The following is a 16,473-nucleotide window of genomic DNA, read 5'->3' on the forward strand; positions in this document are numbered from 1 at the left end:
GGCCGCTCTCTGAGGAGAGCTGGCTCCTTCATCCTCCTGATCTAACTCTTGCTGGAGGGGGTTTTCGTTGTCTTCGGCGCTATCCGGAGTGTTATTATCTCCTGTGCCAGTATCACCACTTTTGCTTTGGCGGGACTTAGAGCGGCGCCGCTGACGTCGGCGCTTGGGTTGCTTCTTGGAGGGGTCATCCTCCGCTATCTCGTCGCCGTTGCCTTCATTGGGTGTGTCCACCATGTATATGTCATATGACGAGGTGGCTTTCCAGTGCCCTATAGGTGCTGGTTCATGTTCGTCTCCTACATCGTCGTCCATACCGTCGATGTCTTCGGAGTCGAAGTCAAGCATGTCGGTTAAATCATCGATAGTGGCTACAAAGTGGGTGGTGGGTGGGCATCGAATTTCTTCGTCGTCCGCATCCCAGTCCTGTTGGCCATGATCCGGCCAGGGCTCTCCTGAGAGAGAGAGAGAGACCTTAGTGAATTCAGAATGTCGCTGAAGGGCGAGTGCTGAAAGATATCCGCAGTGGTGAATTCCATGATCGGCGCCCAGTCGGATTCGATTGGCAGGGGCGCGGATGGTTCGGGGTCCGGAGGAGAGTCCGGCACCTTGGAGTCACGGGCTGCGCAGAGGATGATGCTGGTGTTCGGCTCGATTGCCGTTGAGACTGTAGCCCCTGAGGTGGTGTCTAGCCACCCGTCCTCGATTAGCGCAGCTGGCTCCGAGCTAAGGGTTGGAGCTGATGCGGGCACGGCCTTTGGGGTACCGTTCGATGGCAGAGCTAGGTCATACCCATCGCGATAGTGCGGCGCCCCCGGCTGTGGCTCGAATCCGTCGAAGATCAAGTCCGCATGGATGTTGTCCGTGTAATTCAAACTTCCAAATCTGACCTGACGGCCAGGGGCATAGCTTTCAATCTGCTCCAGATGGCCAAGCGAATTAGCCTGCAGTGCAAAGCCGCCGAATACGAAGATCTGTCCGGGGAGAAAAGTCTCACCCTGGACCGCATCGCTATCAATGATACTAGGAGCCATCAAGCCTAACACCGACGACACAGAGGAACTCTCAATGAAAGAACCAATGTCGGTGTCAAAACCGGCGGATCTCGGGTAGGGGGTCCCGAACTGTGCGTCTAGGCCGGATGGTAACAGGAGGCAAGAGACACGAAGTTTTACCCAGGTTCGGGCCCTCTTGATGGAGGTAAAACCCTACGTCCTGCTTGATTAATATTGAAGATATGGGTGTTACAAGAGTAGATCTACCATGAGATCAGAGAGGCTAAACCCTAGAAGCTAGCCTATGGTATGATTGTATGTTGTGATTGTTGTCCTACGGACTAAAGCCCTCCGGTTTATATAGACACCGGAGAGGGTTAGGGTTACACAAGGTCGGTTACAAAGGAGGAGATATCCATATACGTATTGCCTAGCTTGCCTTCCACGCCAAGTAGAGTTCCATCCGGACACGAGACGAAGTCTTCAATCTTGTATCTTCATAGTCTAACAGTCCGGCCAATGGAGATAGTCCGGCTGTCTGGAGACCCCCTAATCCAGGACTCCCTCAGGCAGTATGGCAGAGTGAGTGCTCTGGAGACAGCTAAGCTTATCTGGGGCAGGCTGTCCAAGGTCAATGAGGGAGTCTCAACACAGCGTGACTCTCGAGTTGACGTTCTTCGAAATCTCTTCAACCGCTTCAAAAGACTCGACAATAAAAATGTTCAGCAAACCTTCGATCACCTCACTGACATTTCAAATGAGCTTCAAGCACTTGGTGCCGCTGACATCATTGATCATGAGGTGGTGAAGAAATTGCTGAGATCGCTTGATTCCTCATTTGATACCTTGGCATTGATGATACATGAACGTGGAGACTATAAGTCACTTTATCCCGCTGATATCCTCGAGAGACTAAACACTCATGAGTTCTAGCTTGCTGAGAAGAGAGATCTCTATGGACCAAGTTATGGTTGATCACGGGCTCTGAAGGCCAAGGCAGTATTCGAATCTGATGGTGAAGATTCTGACAGCAGCCTTGGTGACCCTGAAGAACTAAGCCAGGAGCTAGCAATGCTCGTGAGGAAGTTTCAAAAGTTCTCAAGACGTGGTCGTTTTGGTAAATCCTCAAGAGGTGGCGACTTGAGATCAGATTCCTCATCCCATGATTACAATAAGAGACCCTACCATAAATGCAAAAAACCTGGACACTACATTCAAGATTGTCCTCAGTGGGAAAAGGAATCGAAGAAGAAGAAGAAGTACAAGGATTACAGTTCTGATGATTCAAAGAAGAAGAAGAAATCCTCAAAGTCCTCATCATCAAGACCCTCAAGGTCCTCATCTCACAAGAAGAGCAGCTCCAAGAAGGCTCGAGCATTCATTGGCAAGGAAATGGATTCTGAGGCTGAATCTGAAGAAAATGAGGAAGAGGAGGAATCTGGGGAGTCAGACTCTGGTGTGGCGAGCCTAGCCCTTGCTACCGCGTTCGTCAGCAAGTCCATATTCAACTCTGAAGAAAAAGACCTCCCCAACACTACTGATGACGGCGATGAGGACTATGCTCCCACCTATTGCTTCATGGGAAAAGGCTCAAAGGTACTCAAATATCCCTCATCTAAATCTAGTGAGGATGAATCTGATGAAAACCTCAAACCCAGCTATTCTAAACTTGCTAAGATTGCTGTGAAACTGCAAAAGGCTCTTGAAAAGGTTCAAAATATGCTAGATAAAAGCGATGATATGCTGGGCGAGGAAATGGATCGCACTAAAATCTTGACTGAAAATCTTCAGAGACTTCAGTCCAAGTTTGACAATCTTCAAGCTCATCATAACACTCTCCTATCTGATCATGAGAAGCTTTCTTATGAATCCTTCAAAGAAAGAAAGATCTTGAGAAGCTAAGAGTGAGTTATGAAGATCTTCAGAAGGAGTGTGATTCATTACTTTCTCAACAAACCGGGACCCATGGGGGCATTGGTCCCGGTTCGTGGCACGAACCGGTACTAATGCCTCTATTTCTATTTTCTCTTCTTCTCCTCTATTTCTTTCTTCTTCTCCTCTTTTTTTTCTTCTTTTTTTCTTCAGTCTTCTCCTCGATATAACCCCCTCCCGGATAACTTCGATCGTGATAACTTATACCACGGGAGCACCCCCCGGCCCTCTCGCTCGACCAAAACTCTCGAGGACACCCAAACCCTAGAAAAAAATGATGTCGGTCTCCTACCCCCTCCCGCCGCGCCCCTACCCTTGAAGCATTGCTGAGGCCACCCCAAACCCGGAATAAGCTAGGTCTATGTTTGCCACTAATATATCCACATGCTGTCATGTTTGTGTAATAATTGCCATGTTGTAATATTTGCAGAAACAATGGAGTTCGGACGAGACGAGGAACAAGAACAGGTGTTGTGGGACATAATCTTAGCCGAAGGTGATGTCATGTCGTATCTTAACGACAATGATGGTCTGGAAGGAGAACAGGGTGAAGAAGAAGCAGGCTACGGTGACCGAAGAGTGGAGGAGGAAAGACATGATTATGATGGCTCCAGTGACCCAATGCTGGTACAAGACAGAGCCCATGGTGACGGCTCCGGTGACCGAACAGAGTCCGGCCAGGTAAATATATTAGTTAAGCCTGTGATGACTAGCTAATTGATGCATTCATTGTTTTGGTATGTACACATATTAATTAACTCTTGTCTAATTCTTCTTTTTTCTAGCCCTCCGGATCGAGCACAACTTCGGTAAAGAGACGAGGCCCAAAGAAAAAGTTGCGCTCGGATGATAGGTTTGAGATCACAGAAATCGCGTGCGATGGCATGCCGATTGAACCCATCCGGACAAAGGAAGCATTTGCTGCTCAGTGCGGGGTTCTTGTTAGGGACAAGATCCCGATCAGCATCCAGCAATGGTGTAAGCCTAAGAAAGAAGACCCTGAGGTGTCTTATGTCAATGATATGTAGAAAGATGATCTTTGGACTGAGCTGAAGGAAAATTTCACCCTACTGCCAGAGGAGGATTCGGAGAAGCCAGTTAAAGAGCAATTAATCAAGTCTCATGCTCTTAAGAAGATGGTAGACCTATTCAGGAGGTGGAAGAATGAGCTGAAAACGTTTGTCGACAAAGAAGAGACACCAGAATTCATCGGTAGATATGAGAAGATCAGAGATCACTGGCCCGCATTTGTGGCCTACAAGACATTGGAAAAGAGTAAGAAGATGTCGGCGACAAACAAGAAAAATGCTGCAAAGAAGAAGCTTCACCATCGCACAGGGTCAGGTGGCTACCTCAAAGCCCAACCTAAGTGGGCCAAGGCTGAGAATGATCTGCTTGATAAAGGGATCGAACCAGAGACAATGAACTGGCCAGACCGTTGCCAGACTTGGTTCTTCAGGGCTGGCGGAACCTTGGACCCTGCATCAGGGAAATGCATTTGGACGGATGAGCAAATGAACATACCAGTCAAGAAGCTAAAGCACTATATCGATGCAGCGTAGCAATGGACGTTCGTTCCAGACAGAGAGAACGACGAGCTCACAATGGCCCTCGGGAATCCTGAGCACCCTGGGCGGACACGAGGCACGCCAGGCTCCGTTCCGTGGAAGGCTGGTTTTCCGGACGCAGGCGGTTACAAATGCCAGGAGAGGAGGAAAAAAGTGGAGCATGCCCAAATTCAGACGCTGCACGAAAGGGTTCAACCGCTAGAGGAATGAGAAGTAGCTCGCAGCAAGCGACCTGCCGAAACTACCCCGCCATCTCAGTGGAGAAGCAGCGTGGCTTCCACCGAGCTGCTTCAGCCAGAGCATGTCTTGACGGCTCCTGCTAGCTACCCCGTGGATGCTATCATGGAGTCTCAACATTGCCACCTTATGACGCAATGGCAGAACTTCAAAGTCAAGGCGGATGTCGGCTCTGTTCGACCTACTGAACCCGGTGCAACTTTTCACTGTAGTCCGATTCCAGAAGCATATGCCAGGGTGACGGTGGACGAAATAACGGAGGGATTTGAGGACCTCCAGCTTGACTACCCTACCGGTGAAGGGGAGACTTGGCTGGGTTCTTGTCTATTGACTCCATGCCTATGGCGGAAGGAGCTCATCAAGCTTCTGAACTGGATGCCTCCGCCTCCTCCTCCTCTGGCGAGTTAGGGCACTCCGCCTCCTCCTCCGCCTCCTCCTCCGGCGAGTGATCAGGGCACTCAGGCTCCTTCTCCGGCGCATGGCGGCACTCCGCCTCCTTCTCCGCTTGCGCCGGCGCGCCCGAGCAGCCAGGCTCCTCCTTCTCCGCCTCGTCAGCAAGGGCGGAAGAGACCCGCCGCCGCTCTGGCTGCTCCAGTGCATCGTAGTCCTTCTCCTCCGCCTCGTAAGCAAGGAAAGAAGACAGTCGCAGCCGCTCCGTCTGCTCTGCCGGCGTCTAGCAGTACAGCCAGAGGCGGGAGGCAATACAGATTTGGTCCTTCTCTGAAGACTCCAGAGAAGTTACCATACGAGAGGACCCCAGAGGAGAATGCCAAGATCGCGCGAGCCGAAGTGAGGAACTTCTTTGAAGGGGTGAAAGCAAAGAAACATCCACCTCCGGAGGAGAAGGTAGATCCGGTGAAAGCGAAGCGCACTCTGGCTGCCCTGAAAAACCCAGCAAAGTCTCCGCCGAAAGGCAACTATGACCGCATTATTGCAAAGTCATTTGTCGAAGCGGAGCGGTCGGGAAGTACTGTCAGTGATCAAAGGTTAAAAAAACGACGAGCTGGGAAAAAAATTCCCAGCTCGGCGAACAAGCGAACCAATCGTCCCCCCCGCTCAAGGTGCCTACTAATGATCTGAGGATGGTGCCCGGTTATAGCAATATTGGAGATTACCTGCCCGACAATGTACATTATGAGTTCTTGGAGGTGGAGGAACACAAATACGAATACGGGAAGCCTCTCGTCAAAGATGAAAGATCTCTAACAACGATGATGCGAAGATTCCATGATTGGTACATGAAAACCTGCAGAGAGTCTGGGGGGAGGAATACTTTGATGCTGAGAGTTAGAGAGGAGCATGACCTCGTTGGAATTGAACTGTTGAATGTTCCATTTGAGGAGTTCTTCCAGTTTTTCAATCAAAAGGTCCTCGATAAAGCAACGGTCACTTACTACTGTCTGTAAGTAGTACTACTTCTGTCATTAAGTCTCTCTATATAGGTCAGCTCTTTCATTGCATGTATTTATAATTATCCTCAGATTGAAGATTGCCGAATTGAATAAAATACAAATCGGTGATATTGGGTTCATTAACACAAATCTCATAGATGCAACTGAGGTTAAATATCGTGCGGAAGATACCGAGGCCAACTTGCTACGATCGTTGGTAATAAATGAAAACAAAGATATAATATTCTTTCCTTACAACTTCAAGTGAGTGTTACTGTCTTGTGCATATTCGGTTTCCCTTATTAGTCCAGGTTATAGTAATGTAATTGATGAGTTATGCATGCGTGCGCAGCTTCCACTATATTCCTAGAGATTAAGCTTGAGCAGGGACTATTAACCGTCTTAGACTCGAGACGAAAAGATCCCCAGGACTATGCGGACATGACTCAAATGCTCGAGAAGTAAGTTAAATCGATCATTATCCACCATATCAGCAACTTTGTTCATTTCCTGATATATCAAGTAATTGTTTTCTTTGTCTCGCAGGGTTTGGAGAAAATTCACCAAAAAAAGCTCCGGGACTGCCGAAGAAGCTGCAATTTAGACACCTGAAAGTAAGTACTATAGTAACATGTTCCACACATCTCCTAGTGATTCAAGTGCTAGTTTCATCAATACAATTTATAGCATGCTTGCTTATCAGTTTGATTGACCTCTATTTCTTGTAAAGTGGTTGTGGCAGGAACCCAGGAATAATTACTGTGGATACTACGTTTGCGAGTCCATCCGCCACACGACCTGTGAACGAGGGTACTCTGACGAACAATATGAAGTGCGTAAGCAATAATATTCACAATTTTATTTTATTACCATCATTTTCATTTATTCAAATATATATGTATTGACCCCCTTGTTCAAATTAGATATTTCAGATGCGGGATGAACTTCTAGCACCAGTTCGTATGCGAGCAATTCAAGAGGAATTGGCGGCATTCTTCCTTGACCACGTGATCGCTGGAGATGGAGAATACTATGTGGACCCTGTGTTCATATATAATTAGGAGATTATATTGTAAGAGATAATTATTGTATATATGTAGCAGGTAGTGTCGGATAGATATACGAGAACTTGTTGTTCGACCAATCTCTCGGAGAAGGAGAGGTGGTCGATATCACTTCTCTCTGTATGCATATGTTCATGATGATCTTCTGTTTCCTTTATTTGCTTAATTACTAGCTAGCGTGTCTAGTCCTCTCTATATACATGTATATATAGCGTCGTCCAAGCACGGACATAAGAGAGGACACTTCTCTCTATTAATTAGCTAGCTAACATAATATATGAAACACCTAAATTAAACCCCAAAACCCCACCCCCCTCCCTTCAAAAAAAAAACCCCAGCCCCTGAAATGCTGACGCGTGGATGCCTATTGGTCCCGGTTGGTGCCACCAACCGGGATCAAAGGCCCTCCTGCCTGGGCTCGGCGCACCGGCCACGCGGAGGCCCATCTGTTCCGGTTCGTGTAAGAAGCGGGACTAAAGGGTTAGGGCATTAGTAACGACCCTTTAGTCCCGGTTCACAAAGCGGGACAAAAGACCCTTATCAACTGGGACGAATGGGGTTTTTTTCTACTAGTGTCCCCCGGGACCTTGAAGTGAATGGTTAAAGCGTACCTACTGAAAGTTGCTACTTGTGTAAGCAGATATGAACAGTGGTAGAACAAGTTCACTTGCTAATTTTTTTCCAAAAAGATAATAGAGAAAAATATAATAAAAGATTGTGCTGCACATCTTCTGTAATGTAAGTGCACTCTTTTTTTTCACGGTGCAGTGCTAGTATTACTTTTTACAAAGGTTTGCACACACAACCTGCTGCAAGCATAATGTCAAAATGATTTCGCACCTTCTATGTTTCTCAGATTTTTCTTAGCAATATTTCAAGTGACTCTTTCGAGTTAACAGAGACCCAAACTCTTATTTAAAACGATAACCAGATTGCTTGAAAATAAACATCCAGTCTTTTCACAGTTTCTTCAATCTATTTCTACAAGAAATTCTAGTAAACACAAGAAGTATTCCAATGCATGAAATTAACAGTCAAAGTACGTACAAAGGTATAAATGTAAAGTTACAAGTATGGAAGTTAATATTCTGCAGATCAAGACCTGCATTTATTTCATTATCTGAAAGAGAATCTGAATTACAATTGAAAATAGCCAAGTCATGATAACTTGTTAGTATCTCATTCAAAATGATACTTGCTAGTTGTTTGAGATTAACAATACTGTCATCATACTTGGACCTTTCACTTAAGGGTCCGCTTGGAAAACAAAACATTATGTTGGCCAGTTTTAAGTGCTGCAAGTAAGTAAAAGGGTAAACGGGATTGACGTTTATATGATGAAATGAAAATCTAGAAGCGCAACTCACATATGTAACTTCTTCTGGGCCTGGTCCTTCCAGAGGATGTGCTGTCCCGTGGGAGTTTGGTTTCAAGCTTGTCAGATTTTGTTTGATTGGAGCATATGGCAAACCTTTCACTAATGGATCGTTTACCTTGAAGCAAAAATGGTAAGCAGGTCTTTAGTAGGGTAGTAGTCCAAAAGTAGCGGCGGATTAAAATAGAACCAATAACTAGCAAAACTGTTCTTGTGAGTAGGAGACTAGCAAAAACTCTAGTAGTAACTACTGCTAAGAGTGTATACCACAACACTACTTTTGTTAATTGAGATAGACAAACGACCAATCCTTCCATGAAATCAAGGGGTAGGCCGGAGAAAGGAAGCACCACAGGGAATACCGTGGGCGGCTTCCCTTCAAATTTTTTTACTGTGGGCGGCTAGCAAGCAACCACTGGCACTAGCTGCCGTGACTACACGGGGCAGCAGATCTGGTGAAGACCGGGAGGGTGCATCGGTGCTTATTTATAGACGAAGACATACGCATAAATAGACATCAGTGCTATAGAGATAAGCACATGATGTTTAAGAAAACATATTTTATTTTATTAAGCACCTTGCATGTTCATGGATTAACACATCAAACAAGCTGCGCCTCAATAAGTAGAGTTGCCGCCGCCAACCATAAGGATCAATTTTTCATATATACATATACATATATATCAATTTCCTGGTCACTTCCTAGCGATCTTTCTGCCAAATTGTGGACTAGTCGAAGCCACACTTGTTTTCCTTTTGATTTTTCTAAAGAAACACACCTTGGCATAATCAGATTTATGATATTACAGAAATCTTAGACAACACTTTGATATACTACTACAAAGAATGCACCATGTTGTAATTCTGCACTACAACACTAACCTCTTGGATAGTAGGCCTCAGCCTTGATCCGAAGCCTTGATGTGCAAGAAGAAAGATGCAAAGAGCAATTGTGGGAAACATTAGACTAGTTACTCTAAACATTTCGAAAATATGAAGACGATGGAGAGTACAACATGCTTGGAGAAATGTCATTATATAGAGGTGGTGGGTACGACTCAAGGATACACATAGAAAGTGCCCCCAAAAGGAGGCTCTAATTGTGGTGAGAAAATTATGAATTCATGATCCTTTCCGCAAATAAATAGTAAAGTAGTGTATCAATCCTTATTTAATGTCATTACAACTGTACAAAATCAACTGGCCAGGCGTGGCTATGTACAGGATCTAATTACCAACTAAAAGAAACAATTGAAATAATTCCTGCAAATAAATGCAATATATGTAATTGATCACCAATCACCAAGACGAGAAGGTGAATCATCACAATATGGATGGTGGGTTTTATTTATGAGTGAAATATGGATGGTGGATATTCTGTTTTTTTTTACTTGAGAATGGTGGATGTTACGTGTTATTGTATCCTCCATTGGATATTATTATGTTACGAAGCTTCCAAATGTTATTTTTTAAAGAAAAGGCATACGCCTGACTAATAAAGCCATAAGGCAGGTAGCAAACACACAAGGGTTCGAAACACACAACCAGCCAGACACCAACCATGGGTCATGCGAGGAAAGTTAAAATAAGGGTACATGGCTCCCTAGCCATTACACGACACGCAAGCCGGAAGTTCGCTGCCCAAAAGAAACTAGCAATGACGCGCAATCGAACTAAGCATCCTGCTCTTGTCTGCATAAATTAGACGCCGAGGCCCGAACTTTGGAGATCAGCCCAGAAAGCGCATCCTGGTCGTCCACCTTAGTCAATAATTTCCACTGATGCAAGAGAGCACATGATTTAAATAAGAAATTAGCAGGTTTAGCTGGAAACACATGCTCAATAGTAAATTTGTTCCTAGTCGTCCAGAGGGACCAACACAAAGCTCCGAGGCCCACCCAAAAGATACGTCTGGTGACTCCTGATAAATTACTAGCCAGAGCCCGAAGCTCAGAGAATGACGCATGATCCCAGGAAACATGAAGCCATTCTCTAACGCAACTCCAGATGAGCTTAGCCAAGACACAGTGGAAGAAGATATGAGTCGTATCCTCCAAGTCGCCACATAGAGCACAAAACTGAGAGCCCGTGCCATTTCTCTTACGAATTTGGTCAGCCGAAGGCAGCCGACCCCTAAAAGCTTGCCATAAGAAAATCTTAACTTTAGGAGGGATCTGTGCCTTCCAGATTTGAGAGAAACGGTTAGTAGGAGTGCCACCAATAAGCTTAGAATACAACGATTTAACAGAAAAACACCCAGAAGCAGTATGCGGCCAAATCACCGAGTCCCGATCCGCCGAGAGCGTGGGGAAGAAGGCAGTAAGTCGTTGCCAATCTTCAAACTCTTCAGGCGACAAGGAACGGCGAAAGGCCAGGTTCCATCCATGGGCAGCCAACTCCGCAATAGAGATACCCGGGTCAGGGCAATAAGAGAATAAGGTGGGGAAGGTCACTGAGAGCGGTGAATCTCCACACCACCAATCAAGCCAAAATCTAATTGAGGAGCCATCCCCCACAACAAACTTAACGTGAGCCTGGAAAAGAGGTCTCACTTTCACCAAGGCCTTCCAATACTGAGAACCACCACGAGAGTTAGCAAACATCGGGTTAGAGAGAGGAAAGTATTTTGCCTTAAGTAAGGAGAGCCAAAAAGGAAGATCCCCACTACTCATAATTTTCCACCACCATTTAATCATAAGACATTGGTTCATGATGGAAGTATTAATGATACCCAACCCTCCAAGGTTTTTGGGTCTACACATCAGCTTCCACTTAACGAAACGATATTTGCGACGATTATGAGTAGCGTTCCAATAGAAAGCCCCACGGTGTTTATCAAACCCAGCATGTGTACCTCCCGAGAGTAGGTAAAAGCCCATCAAGAACATGGGAAGGGAGGATACACATGCATTGATCAAAGCAACTTTACCCACGTTGGTATTATACGTCCCGCGCCAGGGAAGGACCCTATTACCCACCTTGGTAACCACCGGGGCAAACTCCTTCGCATGAAGCACGTCAGGGGATATGGGGAGGCCCAAATACTTGAAAGGAAAGGATCCTAGCTTACAGTTAAGAAGACGAGCCACCCGCACAACTTCACTGTCATCCACACCAGTGACAATAACCTCACTCTTCGCAAAATTGATCTTAAGACCCGACATGGCTTCGAAGCAGAGGAGGATGAATTTAAGATTAGCGAGGCAGGAGTCACTCAACTCGACCATAATAATAGTATCATCTGCATATTGAAGATGAGTAACCCCTCCAGGGATAAGATGAGAGATGACCGGAGAGATATGCCCATGGCTAGCTGCTCTGGAGAGGATACGAGATAGGGCGTCCGCCACAAAATTAAACAAGATGGGAGAGGCAGGATCACCTTGCCTTAGGCCCCTACCATTGGCAAAATACTTACTAACCTGGCCATTCACTGAAATTGCAGTGTGGCCTCCCGAGACCAACTGCATGATTCTGTGGACAAAGGACCCATCAAACCCTTTGGCCAGCAGAACCCTTCCCAAAAAAGGCCAGCTCACCGAATCATACGCCTTCTCAAAATCAAGCTTAAGAATCACCGCTTTAGATTTACGAATTTTGAGGTCGTGCACAATTTCATGTAAGCACAGGATCCCGTCCAAAATGAATCGACCTTTAATAAAGGCAGATTGAAAGGGACTAATGGTACGATGAGCAATGGGGGAGAGGCGCCTAGCGAACCCTTTAGCAGGAAACTTAGCGAAGTTGTTTATGAGAGCAATCGGTCGGAACTGCGAGATCAGCTCAACTCCTTTGACTTTGGGAATGAGAGTAATAATAGCATAATTAAGACGAGAGATGTCCACCGCCCCCAAACAAAAACCTTGGATGATCTTACAGACGAGCTCCCGCAACTGCGGCCAGAACTTAAAAAAAGGGATAGAGAAACCATCAGGCCCCGAGGCAGCGTTTGAGTTGGCTGAGCTAATCACCTTTCAACTCTCCTCATCAGATAGGGGGACCATTAAGTCTGCATTTTCACCAGAAGATATCCTACTATCAGCATCCCAAAAATCAGAGGAAAAGGTGAGGCTAGAGTCTTGTTTGGGCCCTAAAATAGAGGAGAAAAATCCAACAATGTGGTCCATAATGAGAGATTGATCCGTAGTCCTGACACTATTTTAAGTGCATCTAGTGCCCCTTAGTGATTTTGGTGTATTGAAGACTTATAGGTTAAGGGACTAATGTGTTTATGAGTGTACACAGGTCCATAAGTCTATGAGGAGTGTGATATTTACAGAGAAAGTCGACCCCTAAAAATGAAGTTCTTCGACTAAAGACTTTGGATTTCTGAAGACTTTCTAAAGACTTTGAAATTGAAGAAATTGGTGTGATCCTGAAGACATGGTATTCATTCAAGGAACATGAAGCGTGAAGACTTTTGTTTTCGTAGTTTCATTTTCTATTTCTTGAGTCATAGGAAACACCGTATTGTTAAAGGTGGTCGAGGAAATACTAAGGAAAAATTTCCATGTGATGCTCAACTCAAAATCCTACACCTACCATCCCTTCGACTGAAGCCATTGGAAATCTCATACAGTTCAGTCATATTCTTCAGTGACAGAGACGAAGTTCTTCTGGTCTCTGAGGAATTTGTTCTGACTAAGGAGTTAGGAATTCGCCAGTGCGGATCTCGCCTACACAGTGAGGAACATGATAGCCCTAAGGATTTTACTACCCAAAATTCCGACCGTTGCTGTGCTATGCGCCAGCTGTCCCAAAATATCTACCCACCTAACGGTCATATCATTGAAGGGCATTTATGTCTTATCATGTCGGGCTGCTCCCTAGGCTATAAATAGTCGCCCCCTACAACCACTAGCTGGTTGGCTGCTCCGAGAGAAACTGACACTCGTCATTTGAGAGCATCCCATCCTCCGAGGACTTTGAGTGAAAATCATCAAGTGAGGAAAACCCAAACCCAAACACCTACAAACCCCAAGTCATTGAGCATAACTGAAGAGATTGATCCGGCGTGGATCCGATGCTTGTTACCTTTGAAGACTGTGCATCTTCCAGACGGTTAGGCGTCATGGTCTAGAGCATCCAAGAGGAAATTACGGATCGCCGAGTGACCAAGTCTGTGAAGGTTTGGAAGTCACCTGAAGACCACGAGTGATTGGGCAAGGTCTGTGTGACCTTAGCTCAAGGGGAATACGGTGAGGACTGAGTGTTCTGGACTACGTGTTCAGAACTGGGTGTCCGGGACTGTATGTCCTCAGGTTTAAATACCTAGCCGCCCTAACCAGACGTACAACTATCATAGCAGTTGGAACTAGTCTACCAAATCATTGTCTTCACCAAGCCACATGGTTCCATTTCCTCAACCCTTCCATTTCCTCATTTATGTGTTGAGTGCTTGTTCATATCTGTTTGAAGACTTCCTCTATTTCCTCAGTTCAATTTCTTCAGTCTGTTTGTCTTATCCTGTGTTATCCCGTGTTTACGCTTTCTGTACTCTGTACTTGTTTTCATTTCATCATGAAGACCATGCTCATGCACTGTTATGATTAATTCTGAGTACTTATTCCGTTGCAAGTAGTTCTTCACTTAGGAATTTCCTCACCCTGAAATTCCTCAATGAAGATTTCATAAAAATCGCCTATTCACCCCCCTCTAGTCGATATAACGCACTTTCAATTGATATCAGAGCAAGGTACTCCCTTTTTCTGTGTGATTTTGGTTTAACCACCTGGAGTTTTAGTTATGTCAACCGCAGGTATGATCAAGGTTTCTGCTGGGTGTCCTACCTTCGATGGGACGGACTACCCCTACTGGAAGAATAAGATGCGCATGCATCTTGAGGCAATTGATAACGATCTCTAGTACGTTGTGGAGAATGGTGTTCCCTCTGTCACTCCCACTGAAGGAGTCCTGGATTAGGGGGTATCCGGACAGCCGAATTATATCCTTTAGCCGGACTGTTGGACTATGAAGATATAAGATTGAAGACTTCGTCTCGTGTCCGGATCGGACTCTATTTGGCGTGGAAGGCAAGGTAGGCAATACGGATATGTATATCTCCTCCTTTGTAACCGACTTTGTGTAACCCTAGCCCCCTCCGGTGTTTATATAAACCGGAGGGTTTTAGTCCGTAGGACGACAGACAATCATACCATAGGCTACCTTCTAGGGTTTAGCCTCTCCGATCTCGTGGTAGATCAACTCTTGTAATACTCATATCATCAAGAATAAATCAAGCAGGACGTAGGGTTTTACCTCCATCATGAGGGCCCGAACCTGGGTAAAACATCATGTCCCCTGCCTCCTGTTACCATCCGCCTTAGACGCACAGTTCGGGACCCCCTACCCGAGCTCCGCCGGTTTTGACACCGACATTGGTGCTTTCATTGAGAGTTCCTCTGTGACATCGCCGTTAGGAGGGATGCCTCGTCTCGTTGTTAAAAGCAACATTACCGCCGGGGAGCTCTGGCTGTCGGCCAAACTCTCTGGCTAGGCAGTTTCGTCATGACTGCCTATGCGGCCGCTGCACCGACGATGACTTCTCAGTTCATCAAAAACAACCTCCACGTCGGCTCGGAAGTCGCCGAGCAGATGGATCCAATGGAGCTCTCTTCCCTAAACGAACTCTTGGATCGCATCGCTGCCTTTGGAGTCGCTACGGACTATGATCGGATTGGGCTTAAACCCGATCAAAGGGAGATTAACTCTCCATCGGTCACCCATCACGTTGCGGTGGTGGAGGAACAATGCGGCAACTCTTCCTCTATTTTGAGGACTAACTATCTCCGAATTCCTAAGCTCTCTGAGCAGGATACCTGCTTACGGGAGGACATCACCCAAGCCCTGAACCTAGAATCAGGCAGTGGGCCAGACTTATCGGGTAACACTCCAGAACCCGAACTTCCAAGATTGGAAACTCCTCGGCCCCTGGGTCTCAGATCGGGTAGGGGTTCGGACTCAAATCCACCCACCCACCCAGACATAAACGATCTTTCCCACATCAGGCAAGAGCCCCATGAAACAGTACATCATTATTGGGCCAGATTCCTCCTTGTGATGAACAAGGTTAAGGACTGTCGCGAGGAAGATGCAGTATCACTTTTCTGCAATAATTGCAAGGACAAGGGAATCCTTAACGCCTTAAGTAGCCGTGACATATCACGCTTTGCTGACTTGGCATCCATAGTACGAAAGTACTGTGCAATGGAAAACGCCTGGAAAACCGAAACAAAATTTTGGGATAATCCGGCTCCGAATACACACCCAGTCCGAAGTAAAAGGGTGCACTATAGTAAGACACCCGAGCTAGTTGCAAAGAAACAAAAACCCTCTACAGGGCATGAAACCGTATTGGAGGGATGGCTTAATGGACCCTGCAAAATTCATAGTACAGCGGATACAGTACCAACGCACAGCCTTAGAGCATGTTGGATACTCCGGCAGGTGGCCAAAAGTGGTGAGGATCTTCTTATCCCAAATGCCACAGAGCACCATCCCGTGGATAAAAATACGGTGTTAACAGTCTTCGAGACCTTTGCGTCAAATAATAGGCGCAAGTGAACACTCCGCAACATGGCCGAAATCTGCCACGTATCAGCAATAAATTCATGGAGTGATACGGCTATTACCTTCAATGCCAGTGATGAACCTAAATTCCGAACAGCCCGAGCACCAGCCACACTGGTCCTCAGTCCAATTGTGGACGGCTTTCGACTCACCAAAGTACTCATGGACGGCGGCAGCGGATTAAACCTCATCTCTGAGGAAACTCTTCGGCGTTTCTCCGAACCTAAGAGACATGCCATGGGAGAGGAACTAGCTAAGTTATTGGAGGCTGGATTCATCAGAGAAATAAAACACCCGGACTGGCTAGCAAACCTGGTGATGGTACCAAAGAAGGATAAATCCTAG

This window comes from Triticum urartu, chromosome 1A (genome assembly GCF_056163025.1).
Source record: "Triticum urartu cultivar PI428250 chromosome 1A, HENAU_Tu73, whole genome shotgun sequence".
In the NCBI taxonomy this organism is placed as follows: domain Eukaryota; kingdom Viridiplantae; phylum Streptophyta; class Magnoliopsida; order Poales; family Poaceae; genus Triticum; species Triticum urartu.